This window comes from Mobula birostris, chromosome 11 (genome assembly GCF_030028105.1).
Source record: "Mobula birostris isolate sMobBir1 chromosome 11, sMobBir1.hap1, whole genome shotgun sequence".
NCBI lineage: Eukaryota > Metazoa > Chordata > Chondrichthyes > Myliobatiformes > Myliobatidae > Mobula > Mobula birostris.
Window position 1 is genome coordinate 81,618,626 of NC_092380.1, and position 26,229 is coordinate 81,644,854.

Here is a 26,229-nt window from a genome sequence, read left to right on the forward strand (position 1 = left end):
TTTATGGCAGCTGTACAATGAAATACATGGTAAATAAATGTATGTCTATTAAATTGACAAGTTAAAATTAGCAGTGAGGATAAAAAAAAAGGGGAAAAAAAAAGTAGTGAGGTAGTATTCATGGGTTTAATGTCCATTTAGTAGTTGGATGGCAGAGGGGAAGAAGTTGTTCCTGAATCACTGAGTATGTGCCTTCAGGCTTCTGTACCTCCTTCCCAATGGGAACAAGAGGAGGGCAGGTCCTGGGTTGTAGGAGTCCTTAATGATAGACGCCGCCTTCCTAAGGCACCACTCCTTGAAGATGTCTTGGATACTACAAAGACTAGTACCCATGAAAGAGCTGACTAATTTTACAACTTTCTGCAACTTATTTCGATCTTGTGCAGTGCCTCCCCCGCCCCCAATACCAGATGGTGATGCAGCCAGTCAGAATGCTCTTCACGGTATATTTGTAGAAGTCTGAGTGTTTTCGGTGACAAACCAAACCTCCTCAAACTCCAAGTGAAGTATCGCTGCCGTCTTGCCTTCTTTACAGCTGCATCGACATGTTGGGATCAAGGTAGATCCTCAAAGATATTGACACCTAGGAGCTTGAAATTGCTCACTCCTGATCCCTCTACGAAGATTGGTTCTTGTTCTCTCACCTTCCCCTTTCTGAAGTCCACAATCAGCTCTTTGGTCTTGCTGACATTGAGTAAAAGGTTGTTGCTGTGACACCACTCAATTCACTGGTATAACTCGGTCCTGTACGCCCTTTCACCACCACCTGAAATTCTGCCAACAATGGTTGCATCATCAGCAAATTTATAGATATCATTTGAGCTGTGCTGAGCCACATAGTTGTGGGTTTAGTGAGAGCAGAGCAGTAGGCTAAGCACACATCCCTGATAAATGTTGTTATTGTACCTGCCTAAATTATTTCCTCTTGGCAGCTTGTTCTCTACACACACCAGCTTCTGCATGAAGAAGTTACTCCTAGTGTCTCATTTAAATTTTTCCCCCTTCCTTTAAACCTATGCCTTTCAGTTTTTGGTTCCTTATCATTGGGGGAAAAAAGACCATATAAAATAAGTGTTCTATGCTTATTTACCATGCTCAATGAAGTTTGCCGACAAAATAAAAAAAAAAGTTGGAAAGCAAGTTGTGAGAAGAACACAGAAATCTAGGAAACAACAGGAATTCTGCAGATGTTGGAAGTTCAAGCAACACACATCAAAGTTGCTGGCATTTTGTTGGCTTTGTGGAACAATCTATGTTCCGTACCTATTCTGGTATCTGTCCCCACTTTTCCTTCGCTACATCGACGACTGCATTGGCGCTGCTTCCTGCATGCATGCTGAACTCGTTGACTTTATTAACTTTGCCTTCAACTTTCACCCAGCCCTCAAATTTACCTGGTCCATTTCCCACACCTCCCTCCCCTTTCTAGATCTTCCTGTCTCTGTCTCTGGAGACAGCTTATCCACTGATGTCTACTATAAGTCTACTGACTCTCACAGCTATCTGGACTATTCCTCTTCTCACCCTGTCTCTTGCAAAAATGCCATCCCCTTCTCGCAATTCCTCCGTCTCCACCGCATCTGCTCTCAGGATGAGGCTTTTCATTCCAGGACGAGGGAGATGTCCTCCTTTTTTAAAGAAAGGGGCTTCCCTTCCTCCACCATCAACTCTGCTCTCAAACGCATCTCCCCCATTTCACGCACATCTGCTGTCACTCCATCTTCCCGCCACCCCACTAGGAATAGGGTTCCCCTGGTCTTCACCTACCACCCCACCAGCCTCCGGGTCCAACATATTATTCTCTGTAACTTCCGCCACCTCCAACAGGATCCAACCACTAAGCACATCTTTCCCTCCCCCGCCCCCTCTGCTTTCCGCAGGGATCACTCCCTATGCGACTCCCTTGTCCATTCGTCCCCCCCCATCCCTCCCCACTGATCTTCCTCCTGGCACTTATCCTTGTAAGCGGAACAAGTGCTACACATGCCCTTACACTTCCTCCCTTACCACCATTCAGGGCCCCAAACAGTCCTTCCAGGTGAGGCGACACTTCACCTGTGAGTCAGCTGGGGTGATATACTGCGTCCGGTGCTCCCGATGTGGCCTTCTATATATTGGCGAGACCCGATGCAGACTGGGAGACCGCTTTGCTGAACATCTACGCTCTGTCCGCCAGAGAAAGCAGGATCTCCCAGTGGCCACACATTTTAATTCCACATCCCATTCCCATTCTGACATGTCTATCCATGGCCTCCTCTACTGTAAAGATGAAGCCACACTCAGGTTGGAGGAACAACACCTTATATTCTGTCTGGGTAGCCTCCAACCTGATAGAGAACATCAACTTCTCTAACTTCTGCTAATGCCCCACCTCCCCCTTGTACCCATCCGTTATTTATTTTTATACACACATTCTTTCTCTCACTCTCCTTTTTCTCCCTCTGTCCCTCTGACTATACCCCTTGCCCATCCTCTGGGTTCCCCCCCCCCTTGTCTTTCTCCCCGAGCCTCCTGTCCCATGATCCTCTCATATCCCCTTTGCCAATCACCTGTCCAGCTCTTGGCTCCATCCCTTCCCCTCCTGCCTTCTTCTATCATTTTGGATCTCCCCCTCCCCCTCCCACTTTCAAATCTCTTACTAACTCTTCCTTCAGTTAGTCCTGACGAAGGGTCTCGGCCTGAAACGTCGACTGTACCTCTTCCTAGAGATGCTGCCTGGCCTGCTGCGTTCACTAGCAACTTTGATGTATGTTACAGAGATCTAGGAAATGTTTTTCTATTTTTAAGGTGTGCACTAACAGCCATTTCCAAAGCAGGCAGAACGAACGATTGCAATTTTGTCATGTTTAGTGAGTAACAGTATAAATGCAATTTCCTTGCTTCAGCGCCAACTAATGAATTGGCAAATTGCAAATCCACATAGCTATAAACACTTAATATGAAGCTGTGGCCTTGGGATCCAGCCTTTAAACAGGCACACAATTTGTACAGAATAGTGCTGTGTGGAGAATGATTGTAAAGTGCTTGAAGTGGAGACAGCACGTTCCAAAATTCAATGAAAATTGAATATTCAGTCACATAGGCTGCTGGAACAGATAACCTGCTAACAATATGTATTGTGTGCAAATGGGACAATGGAAACCCTCCAAAGCTATAGCCAGGCATTACTGACTGAAGATTTCTCTGGATATCTCTGCTAAAAGTAAAACTGTTAAAAAACTGCATAGTCTATAGTTGCCTGTAATGCTCACAACTCCATCACCCAATCTATCTTATTCTTCAGGCAAAACGAAAGGTACACAAGTCTTCACTCCTTGAAGTTGGACGACCAGCTCTCCACTTGGCTTTGGAGCACCTAGGCATCATGCTGCTGTGTATCAATTACAACCTGGTGTTCAACACCATCATCTCCTCACTACTAATCAACAAGCTTTAAAGCCTTGTGTCTCTGTACCTCACACTGCAACTGAATCCTAAACTTTCTTACTGGGATACAATAGTTTGTGTGGATTGGTAATAATATCTCCTCAATCAACACAGGTACTCCTCAAGGATATGTGCTTAGCCTATTGCTCTATTCTCTCTCATGAATGGTTGGCTCCTCATCTTTTTTCTCCAGTCCCAATGAAGGGTCTCAGCCCGAAATGTCAACTGTACTCTTTTCCATAGATGCTGCCTGGCCTGCTGAGTTCCTCCAGCAGTCTGTGTTTGTTGCTTGGATTTCTAGCATTATGCAAATTTTCTCTTCCATGCAAATTAACTCTGGACTTCAGAAGGGGAAAGTCGAGAGAATACACACCAATTCTTATCGATAGTTTGGTAGTGGAAAGGATGAGAGCTTCAAGTTCCTGGGCATCAGCATTCTGGACCCAACACAATAATGCAGTCATGAAGAAGACAAATCAGTAGTTTCACTTCATTTGGAATTTGAGGAGATTTTGTTTGTCACCAAAGATTCTTTTAAATTTCTACAGGAGTACAGTGGAGGACATTCTGACTGGTTGAATCACCAGTGGAGCTATGCAAGATGAAAGCAGAAGAGGCCTGTTGGAAATTATGTTTTTATATCTGACTGTCACTCAGCAGGCATTGGACAAATATTTACCTTGAGCAGATTTTGACTGGTTGTATGGAGCCCATAATATACAGTATTGTAGAGTTGTAGACTTAGCCGTTTCCATCATGGGAAGAACTCTCCATGCTATCAAGGACATCTTCAAGGGGCATTGCCTCAGGAAGGATTCACCCCTCATTCAACGTGCTCATCATCTGGAACATGCCCTTTTTGCATTCCTACCATTGAGCAAGGGTAACATTCAACATTTTTAATAACAGATTCTTCCTCCTCTGCCATCAGATTTCTGAAGTCATTGACCCATGAACACTACCTCACTAAATTATGGTAATTTTTATGTCTTCACTGTGCTGCAAACTTCACGACACGCCAGTGATGATAAACCGGATTCTGACTCTGAAATGCAGCAGTGAGAATCAGGCTACAAGATGTGGTGTAGATCAGTGGAATGGTGCTCAGGAGAGTATTGTTGAAAAAATTTAAAAAGCTACACACGCTGGAAATCTGAAATAAAAACAAAAAATGCTGGAAACCCTCAAAGCAGCCAGCATCTGTGAAAGGTGATGGATCAGATCATCCCTGATCTAAATCAATGACTGTATCAAGGAGGCAGTCCTATTGCAGTTAATGGGCTGAAGAGTCAGAATAGATGTGTCTATTAATGCCTCTCATTAATCAACCCTATCATTAATGTGTCATCAAAAAATAAATCCAATGTTATAAAACAATCTTAAAAATGAATAAAAGGAACTTTTATTCTTGGACCAAATAAGAAAATAATAAAATTGTTGAGCATAACTCAATAAGTTTTTCTTCCTTTGCTTATGATAAACTTTACACTGTTAAATGAGTCACATTATGTACCACAACGATGTTCTCATTCCATTAGCAATCAAGAGCCAAAAGGGTTAGAAAAAGCTATGCAAGATGAAAGCAGAACAGGCCTGTTGGAAATGATGTGTTTATATCTGACATTCACTAAGGAGGCATCGGACAATTATTTATCTTGAGCAGATTTTTACCTTTCTGTGGTAATTGATGTAAATAACAAACTGCTATGAACATTTCTAGCAACCATTAAAATAAATGTTCATATTGCAGAGATTATATTGCAGATAAAGGATGTGTAACACCAGAACAATCCCTTTTATAACCCATTTCTGATACCATATAGGTAATCAAAGGTAGTTATGGAATTAAGCCAGGATTACAAGTGTTAAGACAATTACTTCTGGCTTCATGCATTCCACCTAAAGGCGAGTTATTGGATGAAACTTTATTACAAACCATCTGTCTTATAATGCGTAAAACCTGACAGCTTCTAGAGTACACAACAAAATGCCAGAATCCAGAAACTACCGTCAGTTATCCTACCTGCCCAGTAGATGTGCTGCTAATGGAACATCATGCAGGTATACACTAAAAGACATAGAAGTGTAAAGTGGTACTCCAATACAAGGGGTTGCTGCACAGTCAGAGGTACTGGCATTTAGATGAAACAATAAATCAAGGCGTTCAGTTCCTTCCTCATGTAAAAGACCCAACACTCTTCCTTTTTTGAAGGGCAGAGGAATTACTGCAACAATTCTGGACCATATTTATCTTTCATTTGCTATTACTTTTTTTTTGAATAGTCAGGATTATTTGGTCATGGGCAACTTGCTGATTGGGTAGAACTTGCAGAGTGCAAATCAGTTGCACTTCAAAATTTAAAAAAAACTTTGATACATCCTGAACAGAGCACAAAAGCACCATACAGTCATTAGTATTTTTTCTTCTGCACTTTTGAATGAGGAGCTTTGCAAATTCTTCCAATGCTAACAACCCATGTCATAGACAACACTGTGCTGAAAAAAATATGATGAGAGCATGTTTCCTTCCTATAGTCTGCAAAAACCACGTAGGTAGTGACCAGTGAAGTGAATGTGAAACCTTTGTTCCATTACCACAAAATATAGTCGAAGGGCTGGGGAAAGAAATAGTAAAATTTACAAGTATAACTAACTGTAATAATGAATCTTATGGATACAATTTGTTTCAGTTCATCTGAATATATTATGGAATTGTCTAATGATTAAAAGTTCATGCATTAAGAAATTTCTTCAAGCATTAAATTTTTAAGTCGAAATAAACCTTCCTTTCTTTCTTCTTCCTATTCCTGTACTTAGTGATAACATATGTCATTTGTCCTTCCCTTAAAGCCAACAAGTAAAATCAAATATTTTTACCAATAAGCCACTTAAATAGTTTGTTACTTTCTGAAAAATTACAAAAATAGATTAAAGGTGTTGATTAAAGATTAAATAGATTAAAGGCAGAGTCTGGTTTCAATGACCTCAAAATGAACATCCCCCCTCCAAGAAGCATTTCCTGCATACAAACATAAACTTCTCCAACATCTATTCAGTAATGAGATGATGAAGGTTTATTTGCAAATTGCAAGAAGTTGCTTCTTAAGGTTAAGAAGTTAGAGGCACAGCAAGTGTAGCCAGGGTGGTAGTTAAGGCACTGGAATGCTCTTCCTGTGAGATGTGGGATTTCATGATACCCAACAGTCTCCCTGATGACTACATCTGCAGGAAGTGCACCCAACTTCAGCTCCTGACTGACAAAGTCAGGGAACTAGAGCTGATGATGTATGCATTCGGGACCATCTGAGAGGCTTCAGATAGTATTCAGAGTTAGGGGAGTGGGCAGCCAGTGCAGGTGTCCCCTGTGGCTATTCCCCTCGTACTGGTGGTGGTATGACCTTTCAGCAGCAGCCAGGCCAGTGGCACTGTGTCCAGCTCTGAAGCTCAGCAAAAAAGGGAAAATTCCGGAAGAGTGATAGCAGCAGGAGACTTGGTAGTTGGGGGAACTAACAGCAGATACTGTGGCTGCAAAAGTGAAACCAGGATGGTGTGTTGCCTCCCAGGTGCTAGGGCGCATGATATCTCAGAGCCGCTGCAGAAGATTCTCAAGAGGAAAGGTGAGCAGCCAGAGGTTGTGCTGTACATTGGCACCAATGACATGGGTAGAAAGGGGGAAGAGTTCCTCTGCAATGGGTATACGGAGTTAGGGAAGAAGCTGAAGAGCAGGATCACCAAGGTAGTAATCTCTGGAATGCTCCCAGTAGCAAGGGCTAGTCAGGGTAGGAATAGAATGATAATACAGATGAATGAGTAATTGAGGAAGTAGTGGAAAGGGCAGAGTTTTAGATCATTTCTGGATCTTCTGGGGAAGGATGACCTGTACGAAACAGAATGGGTTATACCTGAACCCGGGGGTGATCAACATCCTTATAGGTAGGTTTGCTAGAGTTGTTGGGGAGGGTTTAGACTAAGTTGGGGAGGGAATGGGAACCGGAGTGATAGGGCTGAGTATGAAACAATTGATATACAAGTCATTGCAGTGTTCGTCCGTGAGCCTGTCAAGATGGACAAGCAGATGACAGGGCAAATTTGCAGTCAGTGGGATGAGTTGAAGTGTAACATGACGGCGAAAGTGAAAAAGGTGACAAATACAGGACTAAACGTATAATATTTGAATGCATGCGATATATAGAATAAGATGGATTATCTTGTGGCACAGTTATAGATTAGCAGGTATGATGCTGTGGGCATCATTGAGCCATGCTGAAAGAAAGTTATAGTTGAGAGCTTAATATCCGAGGATACACCTTGCAACATTGGCAGAGGGGATGGGGCAACTCTGTTGGTAAAAAATGATATCCAAGTCCTTAGAAAGAGGTGACATCAGATTGAAAGTCATGGGGAATTTCAATATGCAGGTAGATTGGGAAAATCAGGTTGATGCTGGATCCCAAGGGAGGAAATTTGTAGAATGCCCAAGGGATAGCTTTTTAGAGCAATTTGCCTGTGTTAGGCCTATATCATTCCACTCCTTTCGTACCAAATACTTGCATAAATGCCTTTTAAATGTTGTCACAGTATTTGCCTCCACTACCTCCTCTGGAGGCTTGTTCCAAATATTCACCACCCTCATATCTCTTTTAAATGTCTCACTTCTCACCTTAAACGTGCTCCTTAGTTCTGTACTCCCTTGCCCTGGGGAACGAAGTTATTCTAACCCTCTATCCCAGGGGTGACCAACCTCTTACGTTCCATGCGTCAATTTTTTAACGCACGAGTTCAGATACGCCATACGATTGTACCCCCATTCAATTCTTGTAAAAATGTTAATATAGACATATTTAGCATTTTTACATGATATATTGATTTAATATAAAACAAGATAAACATTACTTACCTTCATGAGACTTCTTTTAACAAATATATTTTGTCTTTTTTTGATTTCTTCCTTTTTCTTAATCACATTTTTTCCGTAACTCAGACCCAAGCACTAACTTCAGTTTTCCTTCTGTTTCAGTCTGACGTTGTGTTTTATAGTGTCTATTAAGATCATGTCTTCTATTCTGTGAGAAAGTGTTTTCACAAACAATGCACAATAAATAAGAGCTCATTTTCCCACTGTTCATTGAATTCACGCTTACCATCACTTTCTGCTTTGCTTTTGCTCATTTTCTTTTACACTGTGATGGGTAACTGAATGTAAAAACAAGGCTTAATTTTCAAAAAAGTACAAAACTGCAAATGTTTACAAAGGACGAACAAAGCACAACTCCATAGTGCACGAGTGTCAATTGTAAACTGACTGGCAAAAACCTGTGACACACCACTGGTGCAGACGCCTGGCACCTCAGGATCAAACAAGTAACAAACGTGTATTGAACAGTTATGGAACAACTGCAGAACAAAAGGCCTTCTTTCCTAGTGTGACTCATTAATCTGTTTTCAATTTAAAAAAAAGTTCAATGTGAAAGAAGATAACATTCGCCAAAAGGTGTGCATGAAATAATAAAATCACTAAAAATAATTGCTAAATTTTAGATTTATTCTCAGTAAAACACATTTCTAGCTCTAAGCTACTCGAATTCCTGTCATAGATTTTTTTTTCTACAAATCGGTTTTTGGTCGATACTTTTTGCATGAGTAGGCTTACTTTTTTTATTATTATCACTGGGGTGCAATGCGCCACTTCTAATCATCCAATGCGCCACTTTTGGCGCATGCGCCATAGGTTGCCCATCCCTGATCTATCCACTCTATGCATCTCAGAATTCAGTAACAATTATAAGGATGCCTTTTGGCTTCCTATGTTCCAGCCAATCCAAACTCTTATAAATACAGCCTTCAATTCTCAGCAACATCCCGGAAAATAGTTCATAGAGTTATAGAGCATGACAGCACAGAAAAAGGCCACTTGGCCCATCTTGTCTCTGCTGAACTATTATCTACTGAGTCCCATCAACCTGCACCTGGTCTATAGCCCTTCATACACCTTTCATCCATATACTTATCCATCATCCAGATCCATAATTCCTTGAAAGTGGCATCATAGGTAGATAGGGTCGTAAACAGAGCTTTTGGCACACTGGCCTATAAGACACTAGTCAGGCCACACTTTGAGTACTGTCAACAGTTTTGGGCCCCATATCTCAGAAAGGATATGTTGTCATTGGAGAGAGTCCAGAGGAGGGTCACGAGGATAATTCTGGGAATGAAGGGGTTAACCAGTGAGGAGCATTTGGCAGTTTTGGGCCTATACTTACTGGAATTTAGAAGACTATGGGAGGGGGGGGTGGGGGGGGGGAAGAAGAAGGCACAGACAGAATCTCATTGAAACCTACCAAATGTTGAAAGGACTAGATAGGGTGGATGTGGAGAGGATGTTTCCTGTGGTGTGGGTATCCAGAACTAGAGAGCACAGCCTCAAAATTCAGGAGCAACCTTTTAGAACAGAAGTAAGGAGGAAGTGTTTTTTTTAAGCCAGAGTAGTGAATCTGTGGAATGCTCTGCAACAGACTGCGGCAGATGCGAAGTCCGTGTGTATATTTAAGTTGATTGTTTCCTGATCAGTCAGTGCATCAAAGGATATGGTGAGGAGGCATGTGTGTAGGGTTCAATGGGATCCCAGATCAGCCATGATGAAATAGTGGAACAAACTCGATGGGCTGAATAGCCTAGTTCTGCTCCTATGAATCAAAAAAAGTGCAGAGAACATTTACAAGACATTGTCAGGGTTTAAGGATCTGAATTTTTGGGAAACATTGACAAGGATAGGACTTTATTTCCTGGAGTGTAGGAGAATGAGGGGAGATTTGATAGAAGTATACAAAATTATGAAACGCATATATGGTATGTATGCAAGCAGGCTTTTTCCACTAAGGTTAAGTGATACTAGAACTACAGGTCACAAGTTAAGTGTGAAAGGCGAAGTGTTTAAGGGGAACCTGCAAGGGAAATTGTTCACTCGGATCGTGAGGTAGGTGGGGAATGAGCTGTCTTTCAAAGTGGTGGAAACAGGTTCATTTGAAATATGTGAGGTGCATTTTCCTTTTTAGCAAGTGCTAAACCACAGTTGACTGGTTACACAAATTCAGGAATTCAGATTGGACATAAATTGAGGAACTTTCTTTGAAAAACTGACATTAGTTCTACTAACTAGCTGAACACTTGCCTAAAGGAGACCACAATTTGCTGAAAATATTTCACAGGAAAACTGACCTATTAATCTTTTGAAGAAGTCAAAGGAAAAAGAGTGAATTGTAGGACATTTTCATTTTGCAAAGATGCAGGCCTTATTGACACTGATTCACATTTTGCATACCTTGGGCATTCATTAAATCTGTATCACAGTGGAAGTACTGCTATTTCTGCATCAAGTGGAATACGTTATACGGCATTTCAAAGCTGAAACAAAACTCTAAAATTAGCCCCTCCAAATGTAGCTATGCAAGTTAGTCACTTTAAAATGACACATTCCAAAGGTGACAGTTACATATTTGGAATGCTTCAAGTGTTCTCTCTTTGCACCCAACCACCTCTCACAAATGATAGGGGCAGGTCCACCCTAATAATTAACAAATAGTCTGCTTGAAGATCCCAAATTTAGAGTCATAGAGTTAAACAGCATGGATAAAGGCCTTTTGGCTCAACTCATTTATGCCGACCAAGTTGCCTACTTGTGCTGGTCCCTCCATTCCTCGTAACATGTTTGTAAATCCTTTCTGTACCCGTCCAGTTTAATAATACTCTTTCAATAGCCTGACTATCAGAGCTACACACAGTAGTCCACATGTAGTCTCACCAACATCACGTAGAGCTGTAATAGGAGGTCACAACTCTTGTATTCAACTCTGACCAATTTAGGAGAAAACATACAGTAAATGTGACCTTGCTTTCTGATGTTCAGCTGCACCTGCTACTGTCAATTCCATTTATTCACTGTTTCAAAAACATTATTTAGAATTGCAGTGATAACAATCACCTGGCAAAAGTTCCAACACCTGACTTTGTGCCATTGTTCAACTTCAATGGTAAAAGGAAGCTTTTACATTAGAGACAAGGTGGACATTCTGTAACAGAAAACTTATAACCAATTTTTAGGCAAGAATTTTCCCAAAAGCTTGTACTTTTTGATCTCAAAAATCTAAGATTCTGAAGACAGAACACAAATGATAAAGTGGACAGAAAGGTTTGAACGAGTAGCAGACAGAATGATATAGATCAATCTAATTGACATCTGAATACTGCAAGGAATTCAGGGTGTGAACAAAAACAAGTTAATATGAATGTCAAGAGTGTAAGAGCTAAACTGGATGAAAAAGAGGTCATAGAAAGCCCAAACAAGGTCTGCTAGATTTCATCCAACCAAAATCATAACAAGTTGCTTTCTGGATGGATATGGTTAGGAACCAGAATCATGTGATAAGAGACACTTTAAGATCAATACATGGCTTAACGGCAAACCTGCGTAGGCTGGCAAGAATTAGGGAATGAATGAATAAATCTGGTGGAGGATTCAAGGCGTCAGCAGCAGTTTCGCATGACTTCAGATTTAGGTAGTGTAAAATGCTAGCCCAGCCAGGACAGTCTTGACATAGTAAAGTCTAGAGACAAAAGAAAAAAGATAGTTTAAGCGATAAATAGATCCAAGGACTAGCAAAAAGGGTAATTGTTACAATAGGGTATGGGCTTATGGTCTTTAACAGCCTTTGTCAAATACAAACTCAGTTGCAGTGATAGGATAAATTAGTGATTAGAAAAAGGAATGTGTAATGAGGAATGATGATGGGGTTTGATCATCCCAATACTTAGTTCAAGGAAATTTCTTGGTCATGTAGCACTGGACATCATAGAGCAGAGGGACAAACACCTGATCAAATTAGGCAGTCCATCCTTGCATGCAAGAAGACAGATTTAAAACGGCAGATTTAAAAGGGCAGAAATCCTGCTTCGGGTTTGATTCGAAGAAGGAAGTCTGAGAGTCTGAGTGGGAGTGCCGAGAAAGACATATTTGAAATTTTCGTTTTTTTTCTCCAACGGCGTTCAGAGAGGCGGGACTGCACAGGCATGTGACGTCGGGCAGTGCAGCACGGCAGATTTAAAAGGAACAGAGCCTCATAGAGCGGGCAGCGTAGTTTGCGGGCGGCGGAGTGAGCCGGGAGCAGAGTGAAGACTTAAGAGCTTCGGCTCAACAGACTTAGGCGGAAACGGGCGAGGCGAGGAAGGTTTGGCATTCATTTTCTGTTGTTATTTGAGGAGAGGGGCAGTATGAGTGTGAGGGCAGTTTGCTGTTCTCGGTGTCGGATGTGGGAGGTCCTGGAGTCTCCAAGCCTCCTGGACGTCTACATCTGCGCCAAGTGCATCGAGATGCAGCTCCTAAGGGACCGCGTTACGGAACTGGAGCTGCAGCTCGATGACCTTCGTCTGGTCAGGGAGAGTGAGGAGTTGATAGAGAGGAGTTGCAGGCAGGTGGTCACACCGGGGCCACGGGAGGCAGACAGGTGGGTCACGGTTAGGAGGGGGAAGGGGAAGAGGAAGAGTCAGGTAATAGAGGGTTCCCCGGTGGCTGTGCCCCTTAACAATAGGTACTCCTGTTTGAGTACTGTTGGGGGGACAGCTTACCCGGGGGAAGCGCCAGTGGCCGTGCCTCCGGCACAGAGTCTGGCCCCGTAGCTCAGAAGGGTAGGGCAAGGAAGAGGAGGGCAGTTGTGATAGGGGACTCGACAGTAAGGGGGTCAGATAGGCGATTCTGTGGACGCAGTCCAGAGACCCGGATGGTAGTTTGCCTCCCTGGTGCCAGGGTCCGGGATACTTCTGATCGTGTCCAAGATATCCTGAAGTGGGAGGGTGAGGAGCCAGAGGTCGTGGTACATATAGGTACCAATGACATAGGTAGGAAAAGGGAAGAGGTCCTGAAAGGAGAATATAGGGAGCTAGGAAGGGAGTTGAGAAAAAGGACCGCAAAGGTAGTAATCTCGGGATTACTGCCTATGCCACGCGACAGTGAGAATAGGAACGCGATGAGGTGGAGGATAAACGCGTGGCTGAGGGATTGGAGCAGGGGGCAGGGATTCAAGTTTTTGGATCATTGGGACCTCTTTTGGCGCAGGCGTGACCTGTACAAAAAGGACGGGTTACACTTGGATCCTAGGGGGACCAATATCCTGGCAGGGAGATTAGCGAGGGCTACTGAGGTGACTTTAAACTAGAATGGTTGGGGGGTGGGAATCAAATTAAAGAGGTTAGGCGAGAGGAGGTTAGTTCACAACAGGGGGATGGGAACCAGTGCAGAGAGACAGAGGGGTGTAAAGTGAGGGTAGAAGCAAAAAGTACTAAGGAGAAAAGTAAAAGTGGCAGGCCAACAAATCCAGGGCAAGCATTAAAAAGGGCCACTTTTCAACATAATTGTACAAGGGCTAAGAGAGTTGTAAAAGAGCGCCTGAAGGCTTTGTGTGTCAATGCAAGGAGCATTCGTAATAAGGTGGATGAATTGAAAGTGCAGATTGTTATTAATGATTATGATATAGTTGGGATCACAGAGACATGGCTCCAGGGTGACCAAGGATGGGAGCTCAACGTTCAGGGATATTCAATATTCAGGAGGGATAGACATGAAGGAAGGGGAGGTGGGGTGGCATTGCTGGTTAAAGAAGAGATTAACGCAATAGAAAGGAAGGACATAAGCTGGGAAGATGTGGAATCGATATGGGTAGAGCTGCGTAACACTAAGGGGCAGAAGACACTGGTGGGAGTTGTGTACAGGCCACCTAACAGTAGTAGTGAGGTCGGAGATGGTATTAAACAGGAAATTAGAAATGTGTGCGATAAAGGAACAGCAGTTATAATGGGTGACTTCAATCTACATGTAGATTGGGTGAACCAAATTGGTAAAGGTGCTGAGGAAGAGGATTTCTTGGAATGTATGCGGGATGGTTTTTTGAACCAACATGTCGAGGAACCAACTAGAGAGCAGGCTATTCTGGACTGGGTTTTAGCAATGAGGAAGGGTTAATTAGCAATCTTGTCGTGAGAGGCCCCTTGGGTAAGAGTGACCATAATATGGTGGAATTCTTCATTAAGATGGAGAGTGACATAGTTAATTCAGAAACAAAGGTTCTGAACTTAAAGAGGGGTAACTTTGAAGGTATGAGACGTGAATTAGCTAAGATAGACTGGCAAATGACACTTAAAGGATTGACGGTGGATATGCAATGGCAAGCATTTAAAGGTTGCATGGATGAACTACAACAATTGTTCATCCCAGTTTGAGAAAAGAATAAATCAAAGAAGGTAGTGCACCCGTGGCTGACAAGAGAAATTAGGGATAGTATCAATTCCAAAGAAGAAACATACAAATTAGCCAGAAAAAGTGGCTCACCTGAGGACTGGGAGAAATTCAGAGTTCAGCAGAGGAGGACAAGGGGCTTAATTAGGAAAGGGAAAAAAGATTATGAGAGAAAACTGGCAGGGAACATAAAAACTGACTGTAAAAGCTTTTATAGATATGTAAAAAGGAAAAGACTGGTAAAGACAAATGTAGGTCCCCTACAGACAGAAACAGGTGAATTGATTATGGGGAGCAAGGACATGGCAGACCAACTGAATAATTACTTTGGTTCTGTCTTCACTAAGGAGGACATAAATAATCTTCCAGAAATAGTAGGGGACAGAGGGTCCAGTGAGATGGAGGAACTGAGCGAAATACATGTTAGTAGGGAAGTGGTGTTAGGTAAATTGAAGGGATTGAAGGCAGATAAATCCCCAGGGCCAGATGGTCTGCATCCTAGAGTGCTTAAGGAAGTAGCCCAATAAATAGTGGATGCATTAGTGATAATTTTTCAAAACTCGTTAGATTCTGGACTAGTTCTTGAGGATTGGAGGGTGGCTAATGTAACCCCTTTTTTTTAAAAAAGGAGGGAGAGAGAAAACGGGGAATTATAGACTGGTTAGCCTAACGTCGGTGGTGGGGAAACTGCTGGAGTCAGTTATCAAAGATGTGATAACAGCTTATTTGGAAAGCGGTGAAATCATCGGACAAAGTCAGCATGGATTTGTGAAAGGAAAATCATGTCTGACGAATGTCATAGAATTTTTTGAGGATGTAACTAGTAGAGTGGATAGGGGAGAACTAGTGGATGTGGTATATTTGGATTTTCAAAAGGCTTTTGACAAGGTCCCACACAGGAGATTAGTGTGCAAACTTAAAGCACACGGTATTAGGGGTAAGGTATTGATGTGGATGGAGATTTGGTTAGCAGACAGGAAGCAAAGAGTGGGAATAAACGGGACCTTTTCAGAATGGCAGGCAGTGACTAGTGGGGTACCGCAAGGCTCAGTGCTGGGACCCCAGTTGTTTACAATATATATTAATGACTTGGATGACGGAATTAAATGCAGCATCTCCAAGTTTGCGGATGACACGAAGCTGGGTGGCAGTGTTAGCTGTGAGGAGGATGCTAAGAGGATGCAGAGTGACTTGGATAGGTTGGGTGAGTGGGCAAATTCATGGCAGATGCAATTTAATGTGGATAAATGTGAAGTTATCCACTTTGGTGGCAAAAACAGGAAAACAGATTATTAACTGAATGGTGGCCGATTAGGAAAAGGGGAGGTGCAACGAGACCTGGGTGTCATTATACACCAGTCATTGAAAGTGGGCATGCAGGTACAGCAGGCGGTGAAAAAGGCGAATGGTATACTGGCATTTATAGCGAGAGGATTCGAGTACAGGAGCAGGGAGGTACTACTGCAGTTGTACAAGGCCTTGGTAAGACCACACCTGGAGTATTGTGTGCAGTTTTGGTCCCCTAATCTGAGGAAAGACATCCTTGCCATAGAGGGAGTACAAAGAAGGTTCACCAGATTGATTCCTGGGACGGCAGGATTTTCATGTGAAGAAAGACTGGATGAACTGGGCTTGTACTCGTTGGAATTTAGAAGATTGAGGGGGGATCTGATTGAAACGTATAAAATCCTAAAGGGATTGGACAGGCTAGATGCAGGAAGATTGTTCCCGATGTTGGGGAAGTCCAGAACGAGGGGTCACAGTTTGAGGATAAAGGGGAAGCCTTTTAGGACTGAGATTAGGAAAAACTTCTTCACACAGAGAGTGGTGAATCTATGGAATTCTCTGCCACAGGAAACAGTTGAGGCCAGTTCATTGGCTATATTTAAGAGGGAGTTAGATATGGCCTTTGTGGCTACGGGGATCAGGGGGTATGGAGGAAAGGCTGGGGCGGGGTTCTGAGTTGGATGATCAGCCATGATCATAATAAATGGCGGTGCAGGCTTGAAGGGCCGAATGGCCTACTCCTGCACCTATTTTCTATGTTTCTATGTTTCTAAGACTGAGATTACATTCAGCACTGGACTGATCAATGGCAAGTAACTTCTGTGCCACAAAACTCTGAGGAAATAACCAACTCCAACAAGTTTCTAACCACATATACTTGAGATTCCATGACATTATACTGCTCAGTCCTCCATTATCAATATCCGAGCGATCAACACTAACCAGACAGTCAAGTGAACCAACTACGTAAACCAGGGGTCCTCAAACTTCTTCGCACTGCGGAGCGGTTTCATATTGACAATATTCTTGTATTCTTGCGGACTGGCCGACCTGGGGGTGGGGGGGGGGGGGGGAAGGAGAGACTACAATGACCATGAAGCCTTGCACGGGCACCAGTGCGCATGCATGTACATGCCAATTTTTTTCTACAAATCGTTTTTGGCAATTCTGTTTGGGAGGGGTGTTAGTCACGAACGTAATATAGGTGATAAGTGGCTATTACATTTAATTTTGTTTCTAAAAGGGTTTATCTAACGAATTTAATATTAAACACACAGCATATATTTTCCTCGCATGAATATAGCGATAAGTCAATTATCAGCAGAGCTTGAAGTAAGTGTTGAACGAACTTCCAGTAGAAGTGGTAGAGGCAGGTTCGATATTATCATTTAAAGAAATACTGGATAGGTATATGGACAGGAGAGGAATGGAGGGTTATGGGCTGAGTGTAGGTCGGTGGGACTTGGTGAGAGTAGCGTTCGGCACGGACTAGAAGGGCCGAGATCGCCTGTTTCCGTGCCGTGATTGTTATATGGTTATATAGATCAATAGCATCATAACATTTTAAGTAACGTTTGGATATTAAACACACAGCATATATTTTCCCCATATGAACATATCAAATAATTGCAACACACCAATATCGCTGAATCAGTGGGAGCCCTGGGCTTGTTTTCCTGCAACAAAACGGTCCCGTCGAGGGGTGATGGCAGACAGCGATACTCGAAGGGGGGTTCCTTATGTCCAGTCTATTCCGCAATTTAGTTTTCATTGCATTCATTGCAGAGATATGTTGGAAATGGAAGCAACATTTTCAGTGCTTTCGTGGCTCTCTCAGGATATTTAGCCTGGACTTTGATCCAGAATGCCGGCAGAGATGTTACATCAAACGTGCTTTTCAGCCCACCGTCATTTGCAAGCTCGAGGAGTTGATCTCCTTCCCGCGCTGACATGGATGACGCGTGGGTAATGACCTCGTATGTGTTCAAGTTCAACAGTGGGCGTGACAGGGAATGAGGAAAGGTGCAGCTGACTCATATCGCCAAATCATATCGTTTCCTCGCGGCCCGGTAGCACATGCTTTGCGGCCCGGTACCAGTCCGCAGCCAGGTGGTTAGGGACAGCTGACGTAAACAATGCAAGTGCAAGATCAAGATCAGAGGCTGATACATACTCTGCAGCATGCAAATCCCTCGTGATGCCCCGAGTATCTATGAACTACATTAAAAATACAATTTCAACAGAACTCCAATAGCTTAAGAGCATCTAGTTGAAAACAACTGGCTCGGTTATCACCTGTCCACCACACTAAACTCTCACTTCCTCCTCCAGAATATTGTGGTTTCAGGAGTGCCATCCAGAAAATGCACTGCAATTATCTACCAAGGCTACTCTGACAGAACTTCCCAAACTATGATCTCTGCCACCAGAACCAAAGTACCAGAACATTATTCACTGAAGTTTTTTGCCAAGAAACACACTGTCCTGGCCTGGAAATATATCACCATTTTTTTCTTCTGGAACTTCTGACCCACCAGAATTGCAGAAGTACCTTCATCAGAAAAACTACAGCAGGTTAAATACCTAGCTCACTATTATCCTGACAAGGAAATGCAAGGATAGCGAGAATTATTGATTTCGCAACAAAGCCCATGTCCCAAGAAATTAATTAAAACAAAACTGAGGATAAGATAGAAATAAGTGTCTCTAATATACATTCAAAAACTGATGTATACTGTATTTTTGGATGATGCATAGTAGTCACAAAGATTAGGAATAGGAGATCAAGAATGGTCCAATGCAAGTCACCATTCATTAGGTAGAAAAGAAAATGAAGGTCATTCTTTGAATGCAATAGTGCAGAAAAGAATGTACTCCCAGCTAGTCAAAGTTTAACCAGAGAAAATCTGCAGATGCTGGAAATCAAAGTAATACACACTAAATTCTGAAGGAACACAGCAGCCCAGGCAGCATCCGTCGAAAAGAGAAAACATTCAGCGTTTACAGGAGTCAAATCTGGAGATGGCCATAGGTACAAAAAGATAAACTATAGACTTAAGGTCTTACTTCAGCTAAGAGGAAAGCATTCAAGACTTTAGAATAACTGGTGAGTGAGTGCAAGTCATTTAAACAAAAATCAGTTTAACATTGTTGATTTTTGGAAATACGAGGAAAGAGCTCAAAGCTGAAAAGTTGCTTAAGATGAAGAGTATAAAATAAAACATGACTTTGGGAACAATATTTGGGTTAACAATTTGAGACATGATTGGAACTGATGAACCAGAATCTGAACAAATTTTTCTTCTGCACCAGTTATTAGATTAGATTAGATTCAACTTTATTGTCATTATGACGAGTACAGATACAAAGCCAATGAAATGCAGTTAGCATCTAACCAAAAATGCAAAGAATAGTGTTATTTACAAAATAACTGCGAATAAAAAGTAAGTGCTACAGCAGACAAATATAAAAGTACTGAGACAGTACAATATGGGTGCAATACTGCTTAGCGCTGTGATGTGAGGTTCAGCAGGGTCACAGCCTCAAGGAAGAAGCTCTTCCTGTGCCTGCTAGTGCAGGAGCAGAGGCTACTGTAGCGCCTACCGGATGGAAGGAGAGTAAAAAAGTCCATGGTTAGGGTGAGATGCATCCTTCACAATGCTTTTTGCCCTGCCCAGGCAGCATTTACGGTAGATGTTCTCAATGGTGGGCGATTGGGTGCCGATAATCCGCTGGGCAGTTTTCACCACATGCTGGAGTGCTTTGCGGTCCAAAATGGGACAATTGCCATACCACACTGAGATGCAGTTGGTGAGTATGCCCTCAATGGTACAGCGGTAAAAGTTCATCAGTATCCTGGGACAGAGGTGAGTTTCCTTGATGGTCTACAGGAAATAAAGGCGCTGTTGCACCTTTTTGATCAGAATGGAAGAGTTCGGGGACCAGGTGAGATCCTCGGAAATGTAGACACCAAGGAATTAGGAGCTTGATGCACACTCCACTACAGCTCTGTTGATGTAGACGGGGACGCGAGTGTGGCTCCAAGCATGTCTGAAGTCCACAATGATCTCCTTGCTCTTCTGCGTGTGAAGGGCCAGGTTAATGTCAGCACACCACGCAGCCAGGTGCTGGACCTTCGTCATGTTGTTATAATTTAATGTTTGAGTCATTATTAATTAAGATCCACTTTTCTGCTTTTCCTCAGTAAAATTTTAACTTTATATTCTCATAGCAAGAAGACATCTGGCCTTTCAAAAAACAAACAAGGTAAATTCCACTTGGAGCTACAATCTATGTACTAGATGTGCTAATGCTCAGCTTTATTATGTGAACATGCTATTCCATAAATTGAGTCCAAGTCAAGTTTGTTAGAATTAATATAGGGACATTTTAAAAGCAAGACACTTGGTACACTCATTGGTAATCCTACAAAAAGCTGCCCCACACAATTTAAGTAACAATTTTAAATCAAAATTATTTAACTCAAATGCACAAAACTATCTAATAGCCATTTCTGCATTTTTCTGAAGGATGAAGAACAATGTTATAGAATGAGAAATTATACTTTTAAAAGAGAAAACATGCAACAATAAAAATACTTCCAAACAAACTTGATCCATGATTAATGATGCCCTTATTAAAATAATTAAATACCATAGAACCCAAATTTGAAGTTTAGTAAACACTAAACATGCCATTGTTAAAGCCATTATTTGTCAAGGATGCAAACTAGTACAAAAACAGGATATCTGGCAGCATTTATGAAAAGGGAAACACAGCTAATATTTCAGATCAGTAATATCTTATCATAACTTGCCTGCAGAAAATAAATCTCAGGGAAGTATGGTGACATATGTACTTTGATAATAAATTTACTTTGAACTATGCATAAGTGAAGACTAACAAATTAATTACCCTCCTTATCTGAGCAGCCAAGTTCAAAAAGTTCAAAGTAAATTTATTACAAAAGTACATGTGCCACCATATACAACCCTGAGATTTATTTTCTTGAGGTTATTCATGGTAAATGTAAGAAACACAATAGAATTAATAAAAGCTATACCCAACAGGGTGGACAAACAAACAATGGGTACAAGACAACAAACTGCAGTTACAAAAAGATAGAAAAATAAACAAATAAACAATAAACATTGAGAACATGAGATGAAGAGCCTTGAAAGTGAGTACATAGGTTGTGGGAACAGTTCAGAGATGTGGTGAGTGACACTGAGTGAAGTTATCCCCTCTGGTTCAAGAGGCTGATGGTTGAGGGTTCCTGAACCTGGTGGTGTGGGTCCTGAGGTACCTACATCTCCTTCCTGATGGCAGCAGCAAGAAGAGAGCATAGACTGATGTTATGAAATAATATGACATTTCTGTTTGAGCCTCAAAAAATCCATAAAGTCAGTTATTTCTGAACCCGATTGAAGAATATGCAAGATTTTTAATAGCTATCTACTGTTACAAATGCAAACATTTCTCAAAAAGAAACTGTCTCCCTGCCTTCTTTAAAACTAACAAAAATACAATTTCTAACCTACTGGAAACATAACATTCCGGTTAAAATTGAAATCAGGTAAAAATTCATTGAACTTTAAAAAGGTAAAGCTTTATTGGTTATTGTCTTCTGGGATATTCAGTCTTAAAGAATGTATTTGTAAAAATAATGAGAAAAAAATCAAGTTGTTCAATTGGATATTGTAAAGAATTTGTTACACAATACTGTTTTATGTTTCTTTATATTTCACTGGGCCCATATGCAGATGATTATACAGAACATGAAGCAGGCTAACAGCATTTTTAATAAGATTAAATTTTAAGGGTAGTAAATGGTCACAGCTTTAAAATAATGTTGCCTACAATATGAATAATTTATTCACAGTAGAAAGACACCAACCTAGGAGATGGTCTGTGGATTACCTTGGGAATTAAAATTGAACAGAAAATAGGTTCAAGAGACTGACTGGCCTACTCATATTCCTGTGCTTCTAAGTGCCTCAGAGAAGGAACAGTGGCACATGTAGAGATATTCGGGAGAATAATTTTAAGGAAAGCAAGGCATGGACCACAAAGACCAATAAGGAATGAAATTTTTGACATAGGTGCACTAGAATAACATTATCAATGGAAATCGACTTAGAAAGGTTTGAATGGGACAGAAGATTTGATTTGGGTAAGAAGGCAGGCTACAATTTTTTAAATGAATGAGAGCCTGCCTGGACCAGGGATTCCCAACCTGGGGTCCACGGACTCCTCAGTTAATGGTAGGGGTCCACAGCGTTAAAAAGTTGGGAACACCTGGCCTGGACTGAGACACGGAAGCCAGCTAGCAAACCATGAAAGCAGTAAATCGCACTACAAGATTCTGTAGATGCTGGAAATCTTGAACACCATTCTGATGAAAACAACATTAGCTTTGGGTTTCAGCAGCTGAGTGGACAGAAAATGGAAGTAAACTAATTTCTGGTAACCAAACAGCTGTGGAAAGGGAAGGAAATGAACTCAAAGTAATACACAACATAAAAGTTAGCATTTCCTCATGCAACTTGAAATGGGAAGTAGAAAATATAATACTGTAGTCCAGAGCAAGGGCTAACTGAGAAAAGTTGTCAAACTTGACCTTACACTGGAATTTAATTAGAGTTTGTTTAGTTTCATCCAACCATTGCTAACAATTATATGGTCTGCGATTGTGGCAGAGGCTTTAAGGAAAATGAAACTTCATTATAATGGGTTTCATTATCAAATGTTTGATTAGTATAAACAAACCATGTTTCCCACAATTTCTTTATGAAACATTGCCAATCCACCACTAAGCAGGACCAGAGACAATCCTGCTGCAATTTGAATATTAGACCCAGCTCAATCACATTCATGAGGATCACGGAAAGAAAGTCCAGCTACTTAGCCAATGGGCATCAAGGACTCTGTAAAAATGCATATGTGATGAGGTATTTTTGATAAGTCACACAACTTCTGCCTTGAACGTGCCTATCACTGAAGGACTGAAATAATCCACTTAAGTGTCTCAATTGTAAATAACTTAGTATCAAATCTCAATATGCACCTTTAACGTACAGCTTTTCTGTTGCTGATCAGAATAATGAAGAAGCCGTACTGGTGTTTCTAAACTAGGTGGCCAAGGGGCAGCATGTAATAACCAGAGCATGGGATAATGATGACTCCCCTGCACTGTACTGCAGTAGATGGAATACAAATTTGTATCTTCTAAGTAGCCAAGCCACATCAATGTCATTCCAGTACTTCAATTCTCATTTGTTATTGTCACTGGACCAAAATAGATACTTCCAATTTCCATATTTAAATGGAAGAATATTAGTGGGCTAAGAATGTTGCTAATTTTCAAGTGTTTCCACTAGATTTCCAGCAAGTTGGTCCATTTAGCAGTTAAAGCACACAGACTGGATTCATCCATAGACGGGCTTCCATGGCGTGCCAACTTAGCTGATGTTACAGTTGGATTATCAGGCAATACCTATTAATTTGTGCTTACATGGACATTTTGTCAAAGACAGGGTATGGTATAGATGTCATCCTTACCTTTCTATTTTAACTCAGCATTTGGAAGCTAATCCCTTGACACCTCAACTAGATGCATTGCAATTACACAAGCAAAAGCCTCTCTCACTGCTGCTCTTCTCACATGGCTCTTCTTAACTGTCGTCTTCATCTCACCAAATATTTTCTTCATTGCCTTAAGGTTTGTCTTATTATTATGTCATTTAGAAAATCTCAGCGGAAGGAGAGAGAGCAGCGCACCGTGCATGCGCAGCCCTCCGGTGAAAATGATATCGTATCCATTAAATAGGGGCCATGGACAATTCTGATTTGATGGAGATGGACGTGAAAGCACAGAGGAACATCTGAAGAAATTTCTGAAACGCTCATTTGCTGCTGTCGTTACTGCATGGTCCGGAATCTTCTGGAGGGTAGGCCTCAAAATCCCCGGCTTTGCCTGCTGTTGGCGACCGAGATTGAGGTGGAATCGTTCGGACAGAGATGGCGTTCAGTACCTGGTGTTGGAGAGCTGATTCGGAGGCTTGAAGTTTTCGGAGGACTCAGAGGTGGATTGTGGTCGGGCATGGCAGGGCGAGTTTTCCTTCCTTCTCCCGTCTGTGTGAGATGTGGGACATTTGAGAGACTTTGAACTTTTACTGTGCTCATGGACTTCTTCATCAAGTTATGGTATTGTTGCACTATTGTAACTATACGTTATAATTATGTGGTTTTGTCAGTTTTTCAGTCTTGGTCTGTCCTGTGTTTTGTGATATCACACCGGAGGAAATATTGTATCATTTCTTACTGCATGCTAAATGACAATAAAAGAGGCATGCGTGTCTTCATAATCTAAAAAAAAATCTTTCTTCCTAAATAATGTTTTTGTCATTGTTTTTGCTTAGTCAGTTCCTGAGAAACTTTATATCTTGGATGCACGCACACTCACAATATTTTGATACGCGAATGGGACAGAGAAAATAGGTAGGTAAAGAAATCAAGCTCAAATTCAGTTTCCAATTACTACTCCAAGAACATGTAACATAAAATATGGAAACAAGTTTCATCTTGGGATATTTTTCTTTAATTCAGATGGAATGGTCATCAACAAAACAATCAAAACAATATTCTTATACTTCCATGACTTTTAGTGTCAACTACAGCAATAAAATATTTAAGTCCTATCTGAGAAGCAACTTAATTTTTAACTTCAACTAGGAATTACTACACCAACTGACAGAACTTTGTTCTTTTGCTAGATTCAATGTAATCAACAAAAGGGATAATAGATTGAAAAAGCGTGGAGTACCTTTGGGAGTATAAATGGCACCTGGTACATATCTGCTTTTTCCTCTTTATGCATCCACTTTGGCGCATGAATATTTCGCAATATCAGCACATTAAACTTAAGGATTCACTGTCTCTCTAGACAACGAAACATGAACCAACAAGCAAAAATAGTCTTGAAAACTTTTTTTTTACTAAAAATTAAAGCACGGATAAATGTGAACCAACTCTGCCTCTATTATGTAATTCCATATCATCACATCCATCTAAATGAAAACATTGTAGAATCACGTACACGCAGTGGTCCTTGAAGATCGGTTCTTTTACAGAAAACCTGGCAGAACAGAGATACTGCCAATGTCTTTACCTTCTAGTGGAAGAAACTGAACTCCCACAAGCTTTTAATTTGAAACTTCCTTTGGAAACACACCTAACCATATATATTATGAACACTTGGACTTTCAATAAAACTTCTTTCTTGCAATACATAGTACAGTATTGTTTTCAATGGGAATGAAGAATAAATGAAAAACATGAAAGAAAAACAACTAACCATAATATCCTGAATAGGTAAACCGAAACTATTAAATTGCTATTGATCATTGTTTGTGATGTATATTAATAATAGAAATAGGTAGGTACATTCTTGGAAACTGATTTTTCATTACTATTTGTCGACTTCTAAACAATGCATTGGGTGCAAAAAGATAATCAAGAACTCTGCATGAAAAAAAAACTGAAATACAAAGTAACAACCATGTCTTGAGAAATAGGGATGAAACACCTTTTAAGAGTTTGCAAACAGCAATAGGACAGCAAAAGCATTCTCACAAGGTTTCTAAGAATCATGTGACTGAGATGATCAACTGTTCTAATTAGGATGTGCTACAAGTATAGCCCAGTTAGCAAAATGGTTGGGGAAATCCCCAGCGTTTGTGCAAGCTTTGCATTTTATTTCATAAACTGCTAAAGACAGCAATTAATTTACTGTTTTAGATAGTAGATTAATAATCTGCTACACATTCTGCGCACACAGTTCCCTTAGACATGTTGGGTTGCTTAGCGGGAGAAAGATTTCAAAAGAAGCAAGTGGAGGCAGTAGAGACATTCTGCATGCTATTATTCCTATGGAGATGTTGGATTGTGCATAATTAGGCATATGGCAATACATAACAAGAAATTAAGTTGAAGCAGAGCAGTCATTGTGTGAGTGGGCCAGTGTTACGGTGGGGAGCTCAGGCGTTGGCTCATAGAGGCTTCAGCGAAGGGAGGTGAAGGCTGTAGGTAGATTTATTTTGTTTAATTTTTCTTTTTTATTGCACAGTTAGAGCAATGGGGATTCCAGCCAGGACGGTGTAATGCTCCTTTTGCAGGATGTGGGAAGTAGGGAGACCCAAATTGTCTCTGACAACTACACCTGCAGGAAGAGCATC

The 26,229-nt window shown here is 41.3% G+C and overlaps 1 protein-coding gene and 1 long non-coding RNA gene across 2 annotated transcripts in view; one reads left to right on the forward strand and one right to left on the reverse strand.

Annotated features, from left to right (window-relative positions):
• The window catches only part of LOC140205228 (MOB kinase activator 2), a 207,791-nt gene that overhangs the window by 144,929 nt on the left and 36,633 nt on the right, over nt 1-26,229 (reverse strand). The window lies entirely within an intron of this gene.
• LOC140205229 (uncharacterized) lies at nt 12,564-23,900 on the forward strand. The gene is made up of 3 exons (XR_011887789.1): nt 12,564-12,647; nt 20,226-20,260; nt 23,741-23,900. It is a non-coding gene; the product is annotated as an uncharacterized lncRNA (long non-coding RNA).